Source organism: Gnatocerus cornutus, chromosome 7, assembly GCF_029298725.1.
Source record: "Gnatocerus cornutus isolate USDA-ARS CGAHR chromosome 7, icGnaCorn1.1, whole genome shotgun sequence".
NCBI lineage: Eukaryota > Metazoa > Arthropoda > Insecta > Coleoptera > Tenebrionidae > Gnatocerus > Gnatocerus cornutus.
The window spans coordinates 12,834,591-12,850,944 of record NC_142239.1 but is presented as its reverse complement, the minus strand read 5'-3'; the positions used below and the strand labels follow the sequence as shown (position 1 = coordinate 12,850,944).

The 16,354-nt window shown below is 31.9% G+C and overlaps 1 protein-coding gene across 2 annotated transcripts in view; it reads right to left on the bottom strand.

The window, feature by feature from the left end:
• The window catches only part of LOC148171133 (uncharacterized), a 36,008-nt gene extending 19,654 nt beyond the window's left edge, over positions 1-16,354 (bottom strand). Inside the window, exons 1-2 of one of the 2 annotated variants that reach the window (XM_088041479.1) lie at positions 16,215-16,354; positions 2,859-2,897 (exon numbers count right to left, since the gene is read on the bottom strand). The gene's annotated coding sequence lies outside the window, so the exon portion shown is untranslated. The remainder of the gene's footprint in view (positions 1-2,858; positions 2,898-16,214) is intronic. The other variant, XM_088041480.1, reaches the window with a different exon arrangement.

Below are 16,354 nucleotides of genomic sequence, written 5' to 3'. Positions count from 1 at the left end.
GCGGAATGGACGGGTTTTTAAAACGAAACTGATTTAATTTGGGCGAAAATGTAAATTGGGTAGTTTTAAGTAAATTGATTTTTGGTACAACTTTTTCGTGGTGTTCTCTTAAATTACGAAACGATGTAAATGCTCACTATTTCTGGGATGATCAATTTGTCTTTCTTTTTTGAAATTTATATCCGAGAAATTTTGTTAAATTTTAACTCGTTTAAAATGTCTATCTTGGGCTCTAATATTTTGCAGTTTGGTACACACAATACGCACCTTAAAAACAATAAATTGTCAAATTTTCATTTAGATTGCGTTAAAATTACCAGATTGACAGGCTTTCGTTGGAGATTTTCAAAAATTTTGGCTCATTCTAAAAATAAAATTTTCTAAAATCTCTCTTGGGCTCTAAAATTTTGCAATTTGGTACACACAATAAGTAACTTAAGAGACAATAAACTGTTAAAATTTGATTACTATTGCCATAAAATTACCAGATTGAGAGGGTTTATTTCAACATTTTACAAAATTTTGACTTATTCTAAAAATAAAAACTTCTAAAATCTCTCTCTTGGGCGTTAAAATTTTGCAATTTGGTACAGACAATAAGCACCTCAAAAGCAATAAACTATCAAAATTTTATTATGATTGTAATAAAATTATTAGATTGACAGCCTTTCCCTACAAATTTTCAAAAATTTTGACTCATTCTAAAAATTAAAATTTGTAAAATCTCTCTGTTAGGCTGTAACATTTTGTAATTTGGTGCACAGAATAAGTACCTCTGAGACAACAAACAGTCAAAATTTTATTACGATTGGGATAAAATTACGGTATTGACAGGCTTTGTTTTAAAATTTTGCAAAATTTTGGCTCATTCTAAACAGAAAAATTTCTAAAATCTTTCTTTTTGTCAAATTTTGCCAATTTTGAACATACAATAATCTCTAAAACAATAAACTGTCAAAATTTTATTACGATTGCGAACAAATTACTAGATTGACGGGCTTTTGTTGGAAATTTCTTAAAATTTTGACTTATTCTAAAAATAAAAATTTCTAAAATCTGTCCCTTGGGCGCTAACATTTTGTAATTTGGTGTAGACAATAAGTACGTCAAAAACAATAAACTGTACAAATTTTGTTACGATTACAATAAAACTACCAGATTGACAGGCTGTCATTGAAAATTTTCAAAAATTTTGGCTCATTCTAAAAATAAAAATTTTTAAAATCTTTTTCTTGGGCTTTAATATTTTGTAATTTGGTACAGACAATAAACATCTCATAGACAATCAACTGTCAAAATTTCATTACTATCGCGATAACTACTGGGATAACAGAGTTTATTTGTCAATTTTGCGAATTTTTGGGTCATTGTAAGACTAAAAATTTTTAAAATGTCTCTCTTTTACTGTAGAATTTTGAAATTTTTTACAGATAATAAGCACCACATAAATAACAATCTGTCTAAATTGTATTACCACAACAATAAAACTGCGAGTTTGGCAGTAATTTTTCAAAAATTTTAGCCCATTCTTTCTCAGATTCTCCTTTAGATCCTTTTTTAGATAACAAATTCCAAGATTTACTTCACATTTTCATTACAAAAAACAACTGAACCTTTTCTTTATCGAGCTTCTCACGAAAATACCAAAATTTCAACTAAATTATTATCTAAACTCCATCCACTTCAATTGTATTCGAAACAATTACCTTAAACACAAAAGCGTGAAAATTAGACATTTTAATGGCCCTCAACATGAACAATTCAATACTGCGAAATGATTGATTAGGAAAGTGTAAATAACAACAAAACGTGATAATTAACAATGCGACAACTCCCACATAAAAGTCAAATTATTGCCCCTGGGACAATTTGTTTTCGTTTCATAGATGATTAAAGTTAGTGTTCTGTTAAATCGCAATTGTCTGATAATTCGATTATTGATAACAAAATGCATCAATAGACGTTCCGGTATCTAAAATCTTTCCAGAACCAACAATAAAGCGTATTACAGTTACTCAATACTCCATAAATTATAATTGCAAGCATGTGCAATGTGCATAATATAATACCTTTCACTTGAAACTAGAAATGAGAAATTAATACACATAATTACGGAACATCTGTGCAATATTTTACTACGACCAAAGTAAATAATCGGATTAGTCAAGTGGAACTACTTTCCTGTTTCCTGACCTACGAATGTGCTGCAAACGAACTACGGTATTTTCAACACCTTGTATAAATATTTGGACAGACTAAAAACGCTCGTTTCTACTGAAATAATTATGTGCGCCTTGTTTACTCTGGATAAAGGGCTTCAACTAATGTAATAACGCGAATATTTGCCAGAGATTAATAATAAACACAAAACTAAATGTACCAGCAGCACCTGCAGACATCCAATAGAATTAAGTCAGCAGGAAAATCAATGTGTGCTCAGCAGGAGCTCAAATATAAAAACTCCTGACGCGTGAATTTTAATTTAAGAGGATCGATTGCAAAAAAGGTTTAGAAGACCTGTTGCTGGTCAGTGCAATTAGTTCCCTCGTCATGCACAACTGCATGTGCAGGATATGCATTATCAAATACACATGAAATGCACCTTCAAATGTCGCTTCCGCTCTATCTAATCGAACACAGAATTTTTTCTCGGAGAAGAAGCGATGAACTTCCGGGGTGATAAGGTCTAGATTTCCGCGCCCATTCCTTTCTAGATACGTTATGTTATAATCCGGAAAGTAGAACAAGGTAAAAATGACCGAAGACATGTCGTCGTAACATCTCAAGGTTTATACACACAGAGGCATGCAAAGTGGGTTAAATTGCAAAAAGACAAAGTTAGAATCACACAAACTTACAAGGTTGGGCGTATCTACTTTGTACGTTTAGGCAAACACCTGGAAAAATAAACAATAAACGTTTTGTTTTTTTTTTTGAGGAAATGGTGCCAAGTTAAAATTACGCACATTTTGTAGACTAGATGTTTAATTGTGATGAGATGCCGCAACAAATTGTTAAATACCTCAGTGACGCATGGCTGCATGGTGGGCCTGCCAATGGAATTACAACTGTTTTGTTGGGATTTAAAGCGGATGTTCTAAATCGAGTGCTTAATCGGACGTTTTCTGATAGAGAAATAAATTGGAGGACATGGGTCGGTGAAGATTCTGTTAAAAAGGATCAACTTTGAAATTCTTAACAAAAAGTCATCAAAGTCGCGGATTTTTCGTTGTAATATTCTAGAATTCTAGATTCTTGGAACGTAGTTTTTCCCAAATGCTAGATTTTTGGATGTTTCCACACTTTTAAAATCGCCATTATTATTGTTACATCTATAAGATTTCGTGCAAATGAGCGAACATTTTCCAAAATTAGATTTTCAATTATGCAACTCTGATAGTTTTGACGATATACCAATGAAATTTGCAAATGCTGCGACGTATAGCATGTCTGCCAAATTTTAGGAATTTTCTATGCAGAATGAGCCAAGAATTTTGCAAAATTTCTATATAAATCCTGTCAATCGCTATATTAATGAAATTTTTACAGTTTGTTGGCTACGAAGTGTTTATTGTTTCTAAAAAATTGCAAAATTTTTGAGCCCAAGAGAGAGATTTTAGAAATTTTTCTTTTTAGAATGAGCGAAAATTTTGCAAAATTTCCAAATAACGCCTGTCAATCTGGTAGTTTTATCGCAATAGTAATAAAATTTTGACAGTTTGTTGTCTATAGAGTGTTTACTGCTTCTACCAAGATGCAAAATTTTAGAACCCAAGAGAAATATTTTAGGAATTTTTATTTATAGATTGGGCCAAAATTTTGCCAAATTTTCAAACAAAGCCTATCAAATTAGTAGTTTTATCGCAATAGTAATGAAATTTTGACAGTTTGATGTCTATGAAGTGTTTATTGCTTCTACTAAATTGCAAAATTTTAGAGCCTAAGAAAAATATTTTGGAAAGTTTTATTTTCAGAATGAGCCAAAATTTTGCAAAATGTTTAAATAAAGTCCGTCAATATTGTAGTTTTATCGTAATAGTAATGAGATTTTAACAGTTTATTGTCTATAATGTGTTTATTGCACGAACCAAATTGCAAAATTTTAGAGCCCAAGAGAAAGATTTTCGAAATTTTTATTTTTAAATTGAGCCAAAAGTTAGCCAAATTTTCAAATAAAGCTTATCAAATTAGTAGTTTAATCGCAATACTAATGAAATTTTGACAGTTTATTGCCTTTAACGTGTTTATTGTCTGTACCAAATTGCAAAATTTTAGAGCCCGACAGAAATTTTTTTTAAATTTTCATTTTTAGAGTGAGCCAAAAGTTTGCAAAATTTTAAACTAAAGCTTGTCAAATTGGAAGTTTTGTCGCTATAGTAATTTTAGATCCCAAAAGAGAGATTATAAAAAAAATTCTTTTTAGAATGAACCAAAATTTTGCAAAATTTCCAAATAACGCCTGTCAATCTGGTAGTTTTATTGCAATAGTAATGAAATTTTGACAGTTTGTTGTCGGTGGAGTGTTTATTGCGTCTACTAAATTGCAAAATTTTAGAGCCTAAGAGAAAAATTTTAGAAAGTTTTATTTTCAAAATGAGCCAAAATTTTGCAAAATGTTTAAATAAAGTCCGTCAATCTAGTAGTTTTATCGCAATAGTAATGAGATTTTGACAGTTTATTGCCTATAAGTTGTTTATTGTATGAACCAAATTGCAAAATTTTAGAGCCCAAGAGAAAGATTTTCGAAATTTTCATTTTCAGAGTGAGCCAAAAGTTTGTAAAATTTTCAACTAAAGCCTGTCAAATTGAAAGTTTTGTCGCTATAGTAATGAAATTTTGTCAGATATCGTATTATTGTCTATGAAATGAAAAAGCCCAAAAAAAAATTATTTTTTGAATGAGCAAAAATTTTGCAAAATTTCCAAATAAAGCCTGCCAATTTGGTAGTTTTATCACAATAATAATAAAATTTTGACAGTTCATGGTTTATGAAGTGTTTATTATCTGTCACAAATTTCAACATTCTAGAGCACAAGAGAGAGAGATTTTAGAAATTTTTATTTTCAGAACGAACAAAAATGTTTAATCTTTTTTTTAATCTAAAAAGTCCAAATATTCCAATAAATAAGTATTTTAGTCATGACCTTGTAAACAACGTCTACTTCGCTTGAATTACTAAAAATTGTTAAATAATGCAATTATAAAGTCATTACATGGTAGAACAACAAAAACTCCCAATTTTACAGAAATTACTCCAAAAATGACCACAATCTGGCATGGGTCAGTCATAATTAAACCTAAATGCGCATTCCATTATTCATTTCCAACTTTTGAATATTTGAAAAGTCATCAAACTTATCGCAAAACTACTTGACATGTTGTCCTTACGGATAAGCACCAGTTATATCAAAAGCAATAATTTTCTAGACACTCCGATATAAATATCTACCACTTTATCGGCAACAATTTATTATTAAAGCGTCTCCAGTTAACCAAGTACAACCAATAATCAATAAAGATAAACACAACAGTCAAGTAAAGAAAACAGACGCGCCAAGCCGATCGATAAAAGATATTTAGAAAAGAAACAAATAATGAAGGAGAGAGAATAGTTCGTTTTTGCGTTCTGCCTAAAATTTCTATGAAGAATCACACTTAGGTTCTAAATTAAATTAAAAGGATTTTCCTTGCAGCGCATTAGCACATCCACCGCATCCAAACATGAGAAGCTTGCAATTTTTGCTAAACAAAATACACGGAAAACTCCCATTTTCCGTGGTAATATACCCGCTTAAGCACCTTCAAGATAATAAAATCGAGGCTTTACTGCACCTTCTGTCGATATAGCCCCCTTAAATCACCGATAATAGACAATAATCAAATGGTTTAAAAGTCACCTTTATGCCCAAAATAACGAGCAGACCAGACTATTTTTTGTTAATGCCTCGGGATTATACAAGCTTTTATGTTTTCCTGCAATATAAGCCTTCGCACATCCTCAAAATTTCACGCTTAATTTCTGGTGACGGCATGAAATATGGAGGCGAAATTATATTTTCATTAGCGGTTGAAATTGTTTCTTTGGGGAAATCCATTCGTGTATAAAATGCAAATTTTGGAGGAATAAATACAAAGACGCGCTGAGAATTTTCCTTTAGGATGGACAATTTTAACAAGATATTTTTTCGAATTCATGGGAAATAAAACCGACATTGTGGATAAAAAATGAACCGGAGTTGCTATCAATAGTTAATCAAGTCGAGCCTGATTTGGCTATTGATTTTAACACGGAGGAATTAAAACGGCCAACTCCGCTGAATATTTTAATTTTTAGGTCAATAAACATGACGCCTGTCCGAGTTTCTTCCAACTAACATCTAAATTACGCAAGTGATAATATGATAATAAGGAACCTGATAATGTGACCTTCATGATTATCACGTCATGCCTAATTACCCAAGCACACAATTAATTGTTATTTACAGTACGAGCGCCAAAAAGATCTCGTGCGGTAATGCGGGCTTTCGCTATGAGCTTTTCGCGAGACTACTGTACAGAATTTTAATGTCACAGTTCGGAAACACACAAAGTCCTCAAACTAACAGTGAAAAAAATTCTTGAATGATTAAACAAACTCCCTCGAAATTCGATATTTAGATTGAAACTTTGTCGATCCGAATCTATTAGTTTTCGTCATGATTAATGGAGATATTGAATTTGTCCAGTTTGAGTTTGTTAAAGCAAAAATCTATTCAGTTGGAGTTCTGTTGGCTTTTAAAAGCAAGCTCGAGTATTTCTCCACAGTTTAGCTCAGTTTGGCCTTTAATTTTCTATTTTACGACTTCACAAAGCCACGCAAATATACAAAAGTCGCAGTTGTTCTATTTTGGTGCGCTTTGTTAGCACGTTCTTCGGAAATTTGATTAAAGGAGAAGTTCTCGATTTTTAATTTATAAAGTGGAAACACGGGCGGTATTTGAACCGGCGCATTCGCCATTTTCAGGCGGAATTGAGGCCCGTCTGAGATCTCAAAGATTCTGAATTGGAAAATGTGAGATATTTTGAGTCATTTTCAGCAAAACAACAACGAGAAGCATGACGTCAACTTAAAATTAAAAACTTGGAAAAAGTAGTTTATTGGAAAGGGAATTAAGTTTGGGATAGTTTTGAAGTTATGCGACGAAGTGCTGTGAAGGAAAGAGAATCAGACACTGGTCTAGACGTAAAGAAAGTCGGGAAATGTTGCTGTAATCTATAATTAAGAAATACATTTAATTAACAGTCTGGGTGAGAATTTATGATATAATCTGCTTATTGTGTAACATGCATGTTTTATCTGGATTTAGAAACCGTTAAAACATTTAATAAAATAGAAGAATTGCAGAATTGCATGCTTTATTATGACCTAATTTTTTTGTAATAAAGTCTAAAAAATTAAGAATCTGCTGCATTCCGCAGTAATTATATGAAATTACAGATATTCTAAGAAAGTTGTAAAACTTTAGTGTCAAAGAATCTTCGGAAAATTTCAATTCATGCTTCAAATCCTCAGATCCTTAAACTTCTGTATTATTTGTCGGAGAAGTATTTTTAAATCCGTTTGATCTTAGATCCTCTGAAAAAAATTGTGCCTATAACTTTGCAATTTAGCACGGTTAATAAGGAAGTCTAAACTAGTAACTTCTCCAAATTTTATTGCTGTGGCGTTAAAATTACCAAAATTACGTCCTTAATTTTAAAAAAATCCGAGACTTTCTTCATCCAAAAAATAAAATTTTCTAAAATCGGTCTCTTCTGCTTTATAATTTTGAAATTTGGGATATTTAGTAAATAAGATTAAATTAGTGACTTCCCAAAATTGGAATGCCGTGTCCTTAAATTTACCAGTGTTACAGGTTTTAACACATTTTTTCAAAAGTTTATGATTCATCCTCTCAACAAAAAAAAAAAAAATAAAATTTATGTCTTTAACTCTATAATTATGAAATTTGACACAATTATTATCCAAATCTAAATTAATAACCTCCCTAAAGTTGATTGCTGTTGCATTGAAATTGCCAGAGTTACGTCCTTTAGAATAAAAAACGCATTTTTTTTGTTCATCCAAAAATTTAAAAATTTAAAAATCTTTCACGTCTGCTCTGTAATTTTGAAATTTGGCACAGGTAATAACTAAGACTAAATTAGTAACTTCCCCAAATTTGAATACTGTGGAGTTAAAATTACCACAGTTATGCCCTTAATTAAATGTTTAGCGAATTTCTGTTAATCCAAAAATTAAAATTTTCTAAAATCTGTCGTGTCTGCTCTATAATTTTGAAACTTGGCACAATTAGTAACCAAAACCAAATTTGTAACCTTCCCAAATTTGAATGCTGTGGTGTTAAAATGACCAAAGTTACGCCCTTAATTAAATTGTTCAGCGGATTTCAGTTCATCCAAGGAATACAATTATCTAAAATCAGTTCCTCCAGGTTTATAATTTCGAAATTTGACACAGTTATTAACTAAGACTAAATTCGTAACCTCTTGAAATTTGAATACAGTACCATTAAAATTACCAAAGTTACGCCCTTAATAAAAATGTTCAGATAATTTCAGTTTATCCAAAAAATAAAATTTTCTAAAATCTGTCGTGTCTGCTCAATAATTTTTAAATTTGGCACATTCAGTAACTAAGATCAAATTAGTAACCTCCGCTAATTTGAATCGTGTTACGTTAAAATTCCCAGTTACGTCCTTGAAAAAAAAAAACGTTCATTCAAAAAATAAAAATTTAAAAAATCTGTCACGTCTGTTCTGCAATTTTGAAATTTGGCACATTTAATAACCAAAGCCAAATTTGTAAGTTTCCCAAACTTCAATGCTGTAGCGTTCAAATTACGAAAGTTTCGCCCTTAATAAAAAAAATTACCCGATTTTAGTTTATCCAAAAAACAAAATTTTCTAAAAACTATCGCGTCTGGTTTATAATTTTAAAATTTGCATTAGTTATTAAACAAAGCCAAATCAGTAATCTTCCGGAAGTTGATTGCTGTGGGGCTAAAATTACCAAAGTCACGCCCATAATAAAAATGTTCAGCGGATTTCAGTTCATCAAAAAAAGTAAAATTTTCTAAAATCTGTCGCTCCTGCTCTATAATTTTGAAATTTGGCAGAATCAGTAATTAAGACCAAATTAGTGATCTCTCCAAACTAGAATGCTGCAGCGTTAAAATGACCAGAATTACAAAAATGCTCTGCTGCTAGATCCGAACTTTAGGCAAAATAAAATATAAATTAAAATATTAAAAAATAAAATATAAATTATTTATTTTGCTTGGACCTCCTAATATTTAGAATTCTTTAAATTAATTTTTAATTGCCTGATTAATTAGAACCCGCCCGAAAAAGAAAGAAATTAACAAGACAAAGTGGAGAAGCATAAATTAAATTAATCACAAATTAAAATTTACTTGCCCCGCTAAAACTCTTTTAATTTAAACCGAGGGAGAGTTCTAATCTTCGACACACCTCTTCTACAAATTACTTTAATGTTTTTAGATTTGGATGACACGTTGATGTATGTTGCGTGGACACACGTCATTACTTCCCGAATAATCCAAAAGTGAACACACGAACTAAAAGCCAAGTTAAAAGCAATTTTCTAGGGTAAACAATGCGTATTAAATTATTTACTACTTCTTTTGTGTGTGAGTCATACTCGTAACGCTTTGAATGACTTAATTTAATCCAAAGTTAAAAGAAATTCCGTCGACGGTACAATTTTTCATCGATTTTCGTTTAGGGGCGGTTTTATCTCCCTTTGACATCTCATCTGGATGGTAATTAAGACAGAGATAAAAATAACGCGAAGTTATCGTCTGAAAAATTCAAACTCGAATGAAAATTCTAGTAATTTATTTTCACTTTAGTCGTGGGATTCTCGATGCATTAATAATTTGATATTATTTTATAATTAGCAGACCTTGACGTTACCACAATAATCATTTGAAGCACGACAGTACCGTTGCATTAGTTCTCGAGTTTTATGAATCGATTCGAGATTAGAGAAAAAAAAAACGATTTCTTAATGTAAAGCACGTATGTGTTTGGTTATTCAAAAGTCGGCTTTTGGATATAAATCAAATCGACGCAACTCCATCAATGTCATGGCATTTACTTATGAACAAAATTCTGCATATATGTATATGGTCGCACACATCACCCTGTGAGTTATGGCTTCATTAGTGTTTATAATTAACATGTTAGACATGTTTCAGTGTATATGTTGTAAATCAGAACGCCAAGACAGGAGCAAATTAATTGCCCTTATAGTGTCGTGGTCGGTGTAACCGTGCGGAATGGACGGATTGAAGCCCTTTCCGCAAGATTTCGAATTGCTCGAATAAGAGCTATTAGAGCTGGCATTCATTTTTGATGACAAAAGACTCGGCGGCGGTGGGGTTTTCAATTAAAAAAGTCATCAAGTGGGAGGTAGTTTTTTCACAGAAGGAAACGCATGTCTGTTATTAACCCACACGGGCGCTTCTAGTTTGTTTTAATTTTTACGTTATTCGAAGGACTTTTCATTAGCTAATTAAGCCAGGGGATGTCATTTCTCCCTTAAATTGGGGTCCTTGTATTCAACATGAGCTCTATTCAAATTTTTAAGTATTGTATATTTTTATTCAGTTTCAAGTTGATCTCAGAAAAGATATTTTGGGGAGCTTTATATTGTTAGTCTTGGAAAATTCCTCGTTTCCATGTCTTTTGCAAAACTTAGAAAACAGATTTGGTTCATTTGAAGTCCAAAGAGGTTTCTAGCATTTAAAATGTTTACAATTTCGAGGAACTTATATTGTTACAAATATCTACGGATTCTAAAATTTTCTAAACAATTGTGACCAAGGCAGCATCAAAAAATTAGTAAAGCCCCCAAATTTGATAAATAATAAAGAAAATCGCAATTTTCGGTACATAAAAAAATAAAAAAATTAAAAATCTGTCGCTTCCGCTCTATAATTTTGAATTTTGGCGCAATTATTAACCAAGTCTAACTAGGTAGCCTCCCTAAATTTGATTCATGTGCCATTAAAATTACCAGAATTTCACCCTTGAGAAAAAAATTTGCAGTTTTTGGATCATCCAGAAAATAAAAATTTCTAAAATCTGTCGCTTTTGCTCTATAATTTTGACATTTGGCACAATTAGTAACTAAAACTAAATTCGTAACCTTCCCAAATTTGAATACTGTGTCGTTAAAATTACTAGAGTTACAGGCATTAACACATTTTTTTCGAAAGCTTTTAGTTCATCCTCGACATAAAAAATCCAAAATTTGTCTCTTCCACTCCATAATTTTAAAATTTGGCACCTTTATTAACCAAGTCTAAATTAGTAACCTCCAAATTTAAATGTTTTCACGTTAAAATTACCAAAGTTACGTTTCCAATTATTCATTTAACTCTATACTAAAACGCGTGCAACCTTCTCGTCCAAAAAACTAAATTTTCTAAAATCTGTCGCTTCTGCTCTATAATTTTGAATTTTAGAGCAGTTAATAATCAAGTCTAACTTCGTACCCTCCCTAAATTTGATTAGCGATTGGCGTCAAAGTTACAAGAATTACACCCTTAAGAAAAAAATCGCAGTTTTCGTATCATCCAAAAAATAGAAACTTCTAAATCTGTTGCTTCTGCCCTATAATTTTGACATTTGGCACAGTTAGTGCCTAAAACTAAATTAGTAACCTCCCCAAATTTGAATGTCGTGTCCTTAAAATTACCAGAGTTACAGGGGCTTAACAAATTTTTTTCATAAGTTTTAGGTTCATCCTCAAAATAAGACTTTCCAAAATTCGTCTCTTCCGGTCTATTCCTTTAAAATTTGGCACAGTTAATACCTAAGGCCGAGTTAGTAACCTCCTCAAATTGGAATGACGCGTCATTAAAATGTTTTTGGTTTATCACAATAAAAAAATTCCAAAATTGGTCGCTTTTGCTCAATAATTTTGAAATTTGGCTTACTTGATAAGCATATCTCAATTAGTAAATTTCATTATTGTGGCGTTAAAATTACCAGACTTACACCGTTAATAAAAAAATCGATGTTTTCGATACATCCAAAAAATCAAAATTTCTATAATCTGTCACGTCAGCTCTATAATTTTGAAACTTGGCACAATTGGTAGCAAAGGCTTAATTTGTAAGCTCCCTAAATTTGAATCCTGTGTCTTTAAAATTACCAGAGTTATGTTATAAACCTTAACACCTCTTTTCAAAATTTTTTGGTTCAACCCCAGAACAAAAAAAAAACAAAATTTGTTTTTTCTGCTCCATAATTGTAAATTTGGTACAGTTATTAAGCACGTCAAAATTAGTAACCTCCCCAAATTTCATTGGAGTGGCGTTAAAATTACTAAACTTACACCCCTAATAAAAAAATTCCAGTTTTTGGTTCATCCAAAAACTAAAAATTTCTAAAATATGTGGGTTTGGCTCAATAATTTTGAAATTTGCCACAATTAATAATCACATCTAAATTAGTAACGTCCCCAAATTTCATTCCTGTGACGCCAAAATTATTAAATTAAAAAAAATCCCAGTTTTCGGTTCATCCAAAAAATAAAATTTTTTAAAATCTGTCGCTTCTGTTCTTTAATTTTGACATTTGGCACATTTGGTAACTAAAACTAAATTAGTAACCTCCCCAAATTGGAATGGCGTTTTTCGAAAGTTTTTAGTTTATCCTCAACAAAAAATTTCTAAAATCTGCCCCTTCTGTTCAATTAGTTTGAAATTTGGCGCAGGTAATAAATAAGGGCAACTTAGTAACCTCCCCAAATAAGAATAACGTGCCGTTAAAGTTACTAAAGTTACAGGCCTTAACATATTTTTTGAGAAGTTTTTTGTTTATCCCCACAGCAAAAAAAATCCAAAATTTGTCGCTTCTGCTCCTTAATTTTTAAAGAAGCTCCAACATCCATAAATGTCAATCTGAAAAACCCGAAATCAAGAGAAAAAACACGCCAAAACTGTCACCACTTCCACAAAAACGAACTCGTATTATTCAAGACGCGACTTCACAACTCCTGTTAATGAATTATTCCTCAACCTAAATTATTTACTATCTCCATGTTGAACAAACTTTAATCATCCGCCCAGTCACGTCACCATAAATTGCAAACAACATTTACCTCCTTTTCAATAAATTAACGTAATTATAAGAAAACTCGCGGAAATGAACGTTTTTCCAACAAAATCAATCACCGTGGGAAACAAGTTTAAGAAGATATCTGCAGATAGTGGCGCATAAACACACTTTTAGCGATAGATGAACACACGCGATACACATCAATCATTGTTGCTTATTTATAGGAATGAGATATTTATTTTTGCGCGTATGCAATAGTTGGAAATGCCGCGACTGAATATAAATCAGAAGGCACAATCTCTGCTCCTGACATGCCATTTACCCGGCGTGGCCTTAATTTTATAGTTCACAAATAGTCGTAATTACGCGACTTTCTTGACACTCGCGTTCATAATTGCGTTTTAGTGACGAGCCACGCATGAAGGTCGAGGATGTTTAGCAACAGATTTGTTATCAGTTACGCTGGTCTATTGTACAGAAAGTTATTTTCTTCAGTTTTTCTCGAAACGTTGCAAGGGTCTGGAATGGCTCGACACTGTGTTGGAAAGGCAATTTAATTAGCTTTCCAATGACATATAAAAATCATCGCTGGGGTCAATAGTTCGAGTGATATTTTTGAAAAACTCACCCCATGTTCCAAAAAATCGCATTTTTCGCATTTTCACATGTAATTTTGCGTATAACTCAAGAACTATAAGATCGATGTTCAATTGTGATGCATCATTGAAAAGATTGAGATCTTGCCTTTTTAACGCGTTGACAAATGCATTGTTGTCTCTTCTCCTTTGGATGTTACAGAACAAATAATTGACAAGTTTTTCAAAAAATTAGAATTTTTTGTTATTTTTGAACAATTTCATTACAAAATCAATGGAATTGCTTACAAAATCGTAATTTCTTGGCACATATTAAGTTTTAAAATGACTTAAATGCTAACGCAGCCCAGAAAAATACATTTTAAAAAACAAGATATTGAATTTTTGGTCTATTCTCTAAATAAAAATTCCTAAAATTCGTTCCTGTGGTTAAAAAAAAATTTGAAATTTAGAACAGTGAATTAGACAACAAGTTCTCCAAATTTCATTACGCCAGCATAAAACTACCAAAATTACAGGGCCGAATGCAAAATATAGGAAATTTTTGGTCCGTTCCCTAAATAAAAATTCCTAAAATTAGTCTTCATCGTTCTAAAATTTTGAAATTTAGCATAGTCAATTACCAACATAATAACAGCAAGTTCCCCAAATATCATTCCTCTGGCATCAAAACTACCAAAATTGCAGGGCCGAATGCAAAACATTGGAAATTTTTGGTCCATTCCCTAAATGAAAATTTCGAAAATTGCTCCCTGTCGTTCAAACTTTTTAAGATTTAGAACAGTGAATTAGTAACTTAAAAGTAAGAAGTTCCCCAAATTTCATTACGTTGGCATTAAAACTATCAAAATTACAGGACCGAATGCAAAATTTTGAAAATTTTTGGTTCATTCTCTAAATAAAAATTCCTAAAATTCGTCCCTGTCGTTCAAAAATTTTGAGATTAAAAACAGTAATTTAGCCACTTAAAAGTAACAAATTCCCCAAATTTCATAACGTTGGCATTAAAACTACCAACATTACAGGGCCAAACGCAAAATATAGAAAATTTTTGGTCCATTATCTAAATAAAAATTCCTAAAGCTTGTCCCTGTCGTTCAAAAACTTTGAGATTTGAAAGAGTGAATTAACCACTCAAAAGTAACAAGTTTCACAAATTTTATTACGTTGGCATTAAAACTACTAAAATCCAGGGCCTAAGGCAAAAATTGGTAAAATTCGTCCCCGTGGATCAAAAATTTAGAACAGTGAATTGGCCACTCAAATGTAAAAAGTTGCCCCAAATTTCATTACGTTTGCATTAAAACTATCAAAATTACAGGACCGATTGCAAAATTTTGGAAAATTTTGGTCCATTTTCTAAATAAAAATTCCGCAAATTTGTCCCTGTTGTTCAAAAATTTTGAGATTTATAACAGTAATTTAGCAACTCAAAAGTAACAAGTTCCTCAAAGTTCATTGCGCTGACATTAAAACGACCAAAATTGAGAGTCGAAAGCAAAATATTGGAAATTTTTGGTCCATTTTCTAAATTAAAATTCCTAAAATTCGCCCCTGTTCATAAATTTGAAAATTTGGAAGAGTGATTAGCCACTCAAAAATAACAAGTTCCCCAAGTTTTATTACGTTGGCATTAAAATTACCAAAATTACAGAGCCGAATGCAAAATATTGGAAATTTTTGGTCCATTCTTTTAATAAAAATTCGTAAAATTCGTCCCTATCGTTCAAAAATTTTGAAATTTAGAATCATTCAAAAACGCGACATTTTTCGAAAAACTACAATTTTATGCCCCTTCAAACTACAATTTTTACAAAATATTCAAAAGTTAGGAAAATGAGATTTTTGTCCAAAAATCGCTCCATATTCTTTGTCACGTGACTTCTAAATGACAACAGATAACAACTTGTTTAACACCGATCAGAAAGCAGAAACCTCAATCTCAATCAACGCACCAATTTAGAAAAACGATGCAAAATCAAAAAGTTTGTAACTCTTCTGGCGACTTCTATAGTTCGTTGGAAAGATTATTTAATTACCTTTTCAATGATGTATGATTGAATTTTGTAATTTTGAAAGCTGTTAAGTAAAACTGAAAAAACAAAGCGAAAATAGTTTATTCATTTATTATTTTACAAATATCTCCAGGTCCTGACCTGATAGAACAAAACGGTTTTCGGATTCAGAATCCGGAGACAATTCCACTTAGGAAATGACTTTTGGCTCAAAGTGTTATCAATCTGTTTCGCGATCGTGGTATCAATTAAGTGAAGTTAATAACCCGGCACCATGTAACTACAAACAGGAAGTGATATAATAGTACGAAGGATAATCTATGTGCGCCCCTTCCTTCGAATTCCGTTATGTAAATAAACAGAGCCGGGGTTGCGATGGAAATGACGTTAAATTCGGCGTTATCAGTCAAGTCAAAGAGCGTTGATAACAAGATCCAGACAAACATCGTTATCACTTGTAAGTAGATACCTTAAATCTCCACATTGCCGAGCTACACCAATCACAAGTTCGCACTAATTATTCTCTGGCACGTGCACAATGTATCCGCGTGTCCCGGAGCACAGAAAGCGCACCCACAACCACCGACTTTCAGCACATGACTGAAGTTT